Source organism: Xenopus laevis, chromosome 2S (genome assembly GCF_017654675.1).
Source record: "Xenopus laevis strain J_2021 chromosome 2S, Xenopus_laevis_v10.1, whole genome shotgun sequence".
Classification (NCBI taxonomy): Eukaryota; Metazoa; Chordata; class Amphibia; order Anura; family Pipidae; genus Xenopus; species Xenopus laevis.
Window position 1 is genome coordinate 68,315,643 of NC_054374.1, and position 6,000 is coordinate 68,321,642.

Consider the following 6,000-nt stretch of genomic DNA (forward strand, 5'->3'; position numbering starts at 1 on the left):
TTTATCAAAGAGTGAAAAGATGCACAAAAACAGTGTTTCCCATAGACTTGCATTGTGTTACATTATTGGGAAACTGTTCATGGCTTCCCCCTTCAGATGCCAAATATTTGGTCCATAGGATAGAATGCTGCAGGGCCCTTTTTGGTGAAAGAAAAACAATTTAGCCTTTGGCACAGTGGGGCCCTATCTGCAAGGAGCTTTTAGGTTCCCCCCTTGTCTGCATTGGTTTCCTCCAGGTACTCTAGTTTCCACATATACTCCAAAAACATAGCATAGGGAAGTTAACTGGATCCTGATAAAACAGACTATAGTGTCAGGGCTGTATTTAGGTCCAGTACCCCTTATGCACCAGATCTATCAGTTCCCCCAACATACAGAAGTGATGTCACACACCAAACATCACTTCTGGTTTTTACTTCGATTGCCCCAGTACCACCCCCAGCTCTGATGCTGGGAAGTTTTCTTCAGCAGCTGGGCCTGTAAAAATGATGGCTGATCCCAATGTTATTAATAGGGAAAAAAGATAAATATATAGGAAGGCCAGTATTCTTCTCCAGAAAAGGTGGCAAACCTAATCACAAGCCCCTGGGTGCCTATTTATATATATGGCCCTGAATAGTGTGTTGTGTGATAGCAACCGTGGATTGTAAACTCTGATGTGAATGATGATGAATGATCTATAATCTCTGTACAGAAACAGGTTTGCACCATAAAATTAAAGGGAATAAGAATAAATCTAGTTGTCTTTATCCACTGCACTAGTAAGATTTCTGTAGTGTATTTCCACAACAGCAACACTAGATGGCATTAGACCACAGTGACTCAATGAAACCACCAGATGGTGCTATAACACATTCCTTGATCAGTCAGTGCTGCCAGCATCTGTAGATATATAGTGAGCCAAACCTGTTTTCCTACACGTTCACAGGCCAGGTTCCACCAAAAACATGAAGTCATGCATGGTCTAATGAGCTCCACTTGGCCAGTGCTGGTAGCAGAGCTTACAGAGAAGAGCTGCAGCCCCAGTGTACATTAACAAAGTATATCACTGCAAGGGAACTATGTACTGTTTAGATTGTTAGAAGGGCCCTCTCCAGCATTTGTAACAAGGTTTTAAATGACAGATTGTCAGCTCTGTGGGGCAGGATAGTATTATCAGTGATGCTGTTTTGCTGTGAATTCCCCTTTGTGTGGTATTTTTGTGCCATTCATGTGCTGGATAGATAACTGGCTGTATAGAAATACAGATACAGACCTGATGCTGTCCATAGTCCATTATAGTTGTATAGAAATAGCTTTAAAGAATATATATATAAAATCAAATAACTATGAAATCACTCATGACATATAAGAAAAGATGATTTGTTCAATTGGCAAGTACATCAGTGTGTTTTTATTCACATGGTACTGTTGCATATATACAATGTAGGTGGTCTGCACTCCAAATATCCATATTTCTCAAAGTGCTTTATTCTATAAATGACACCAACGTTGAGAAAGGCCCCAATCAGGAGCCGAAACGTTGGTGTAATAAAGCACTCTGAGAAATATGGATATTTGGAGAGCGGACCACCTACACTGTATGTATTTAACTATACTGGATAGGGCCGAAACGTCAGACTGAAGTTCTGTAAATAAAGACCAATTTTATTCATATATAAGTCCTGAGAGTGCGGATTCTTTTGGAGGTATTGTGGAAATGTTGTCGTTTCTGCACCCAGGATACTTACTAACTTTGTCGTGAGTGCTGGTAGCCCCGTGGAATATATATATAGGAATATAGGAATATAGGAATATATATATATATATATATATATATATATATATATATATATATATATATATCTCATAGAATACCTGCACTCTGTCGTTTTAACTTGCGGGGTGCAAGGTCAAGCTTAATTCATACAGTCTATGTGGAATGAAATTCCGGGACCAGCACTACCCTTTGTGTAATTTTATTTCACAAACATCTCATACAATTCCGACGTTTCGGTCCTCTATTGGGACCTTTTTCAAGGATATAATGTTATGTGCAAACTGTGCTTAAATACTTAGTGCTAAAAGGCACCAAAAAATGATGTCATGGTGCTAATGTGTTACAACCAGAATACACCTCATTTACATATAGTTCATTAAGATTTTACGGATTAAAAAGTTAAAAATTGTAAAGTGTTAATACATGGTGCTATAATAAATAATTTAAATATACAGTACTTGATGCCAATATCACCACCTGGTGTGTCCCTTCAAACATCCCAAATCATCTTTAAACATATTCTTAAAATTCCATATGTAATTCATCCTGCAAAACATAATAAAAATATGTTGTTACAATCTAACAAAGTTTCTTTCTATACAATGTATCTGTTGTGTTTGTTACTTAACTAGATACTGTTACTTGATAGATTTCCTAAATAAAGCAGATCATTCCAATAAGAAAACTCATCAGTTCGGAAGGTAATGCATCGTTTGGTATAAAACATGTATACCCACAATCACAAGCTTCCCCTAGAGCCCAGCATAGTAGGAAAACGACCTATCATGGAGTTAGTGGCAGACATAGAGATGGAGCTTTTGGCACTCTCTTCATAAACATGCACCTGTGCCTCAAGAACGACACTTAGCTTGCAAACTCTGTGGGGAAAGGGACTTGCTTTGTCAGATAATTGTGTGTGCAATATAGACTACAATAGGATGTGATAAAGGATTATTGTACTGCTTAAAATATAAAGCAGGTTATGCAGGTCACTGAACCCCCAAAGTGATCTCTAAAATCCTCAAATTATGTAGCAGCCAGCAAATCGACCAGGAGTCATGTCAGGGGCTTGATAGATAGATAGATAGATAGATAGATAGATAGATAGATAGATAGATAGATTAGATAGATAGATAGATAGATAGATAGATAGATAGATAGATGATAAATAGATGATAGATAGATAGATAGATAGATAGATAGATAGATAGATAGATAGATAGATAGATAGATAGATAATAGGGAGAGAGAGAGAGAGAGATTATAGATAGATAAAAGATAGATAGATGATAGATAGATAGATGATAGATAGAGAGAGAGAGAGAGAGAGAGAGAGAGAGAGAGAGACAGACAGACAGACAGACAGACAGACAGACAGATAGATAGATAGATAGATAGATAGATGATAGATAGAGAGGGAGAGAGAGAGAGAGAGAGAGAGGATAGATAGATAGATAGATAGATAGATAGATAGATAGATAGATAGATAGATAGATAGATAGATAGATAGATAGATAGATAGATAGATAGATAGAGTGTTGTACATGTGAGGGCCAGGCACAGGCAGAGGGAGAGCAGAGCTATGGGCCGAGTGCGAGAGATCAGATAAGAGGGATTCCCAGTACAAGGGAAACATCTGTGCTTTATACAATCCAGAGCCTGCGGGTTATTTAGAGCCCCAGCCGAGCTTCTCTATGTAAGAGTGTAAGAGCGGGTTTGTATGGAAAGGACACGGCAAAGGGTGAAATTGTTCTGTAAATCACATGCGTCCAGATGGGGTCCTGATGTTAGTCCTGGGGGGGGGCTCATTGTCGGATGGGTGCAGCGCTGTACCCTGTAGAGCTGAGCACGCGGGTGGGGGTTGTATTTAGGAAATGAGCGAGTGGAGGAGCCAGTGAATAGATGCAAATGGAGACAGATGAGGGGGAGAGAGGGGAGGGCAGTCAGACTGCCTGGCGCCAGGAGACACCTGCGGATTGGGAAACAATGACAGGGCCAGGTGAGGAATTCCTAACATCCCCCCGGCCTCCCCTTACTAATCACAGCTGATTCCAGCTGCACCGACCCCCCCTCCCTTCTCCTGCTTTCTCCTCTCCACAAAAGCCCAGGGAATCCTATTATCTCTAACAACCCCTGCAACTGTTATATGCCAACTAATAGGATCACGGGCCCTGGGAATACAGTGCCAGGAATAGTGTTTAACCCTTCAGCCCCCCCCCACACACACACTATCAATCACTCAATTAGCAGTTTGCATACAATAATATCAATATACATAGGACTTTCACTCTATTACGCTCCATTCATGTAATGGGAACCCATAGATAAATGGGCGCACACCAGCTAATAAATGGGCACCACTTGAAGATCAGGCCCCCTTCACATTATACCTATTTTCTGAAATGGGGGTAATGGTCAGCCTTTCACCTAAAATGAACTTATAGTGTGGGGGGCAAGGGGCTCAGAGTCTGTGTGCATTACAGTTACAGTAGATGACAGTTACAGTACATAACAGTAAACACAGTGCAGCCCTGATGGGAAGCTCTGGGTTATTCCCAACTCCCAGCACATTCCAGCCGTGTCTCAGGATTAATCGAGAGATTGTGTGTGGATTTCACATGTTTAGGATAAAATATTCTCAAGGAAAGAAAAAAAAACGGAATTTGAAGTTTAGATCCATCTTCCCACAGAATATGCTTAATCCCCTCCCAGCAGAAATATTGGAGGGTCAGGCACAGCCTTATTTCTCCCAGGAGCCTTGTGTATTAAAGAAATACATGGGCCATTAAAATGCCATTGCCCTGTGTCCTAATCCCTAATTCCCCTTTCGACCCATTTCATTCCATAAAACAGAGCCCTATGGCAATAACCCATTAGCATGTTCTTAAACTTATCTCCATTTATTCAGTAGGCGCCAACATAGTCCAAACATCCAGCCGCTCACCTTATCATTTGCAATGGGGGACACAGCAAGCATAGTGCCAGACTCACCGCCAAGAACAATATTTGCTGTGAATAGCATTAACTCGAGCAAACAAAGGTGATGTGTATCTATAAATGGGGACTCACATCTATTGCTACATTTGGGCTAAATTGTTCTGTGCACACATTGGTAATAGTGTGATCTAAAGTTATCTAAACAAGTTCCATACAATGTTGCCTCTGTGACATAATGATGTATAATGAAGAATGATGTATAATGATATAATGATGTGGCTGTGATACAGTATAAAGTGTTGAGTGAGTTTAGAGGCTTTTTAGGCAGTACCACCTTATGGGGGGCAATGATGGTATCTAGGGGTGTAAACTACTTATGGATATAGGTCCTGGCCTAACAGTGGGTCTGTAATTGTAGTTGGCTCTCTCAGGGTATACTTGATCATTTTACCCAGTAGCATTAACATAATGCTTCTAATTAATCAGGGGTGTAACTACAGAGGAAGCAGACAATGTGGCTGCAGGGTGGCCCAGGAAGTATGGGGGGCCCTGTGAAGTCCTAATTAATGAGCCATTTTAATATGTATTGGTAAACAGGACAACATCTGCACATTTGGGGGGGGTATTAATTTGCTGTGGGGCCGAATTACATCTAGTTATACCACTGTAATTAATGCCACAAATAAGTGTTAAAATGTGGTGGGCACAGGATTATTATCTATTAGTATTAGATGAACAGGGATAACCTACTGTGGGTGCAGTTATACCTATTACACTACCACTGTATACGATACCCAGGAGAACATCTTTCTTTAAGTTTAAATCAGTGCCATTTAGTTTTATTCCAATGTCTTAGTTTAGTTACCCTTTAAGTCTTCACATGTAAAATACACAATATATGTATTAATCCACCAATATATTGTATATTTGTTGGCCAACCATTTAATAACCAACAATCTGGGGCAGACAGGTCTACTATTAGCTAAACAAACACTGAGTGCAACCTCACTAGACCAAATGGTGGAATAAATGTTATTATATATATATATATATATACCCATATAAAGAAGCCAGACCACTGGCAGAGTGCTTTTATGTTTGCAATGACATTTTGTGGTGACTAAATCCTAGTATTCTACAAAGGGGGCACAGTTTGTGCATTTCATATGACTTAAATACATTGTTAAGACCCAATTATAACTAATGACATCACTTAGCCTTGTTTATTGAAATATATTGTACAGGATATTCATGGCTAGTATTCATTTAGTCTGAAAATAACAACTCAATATTATTTCTTTTAA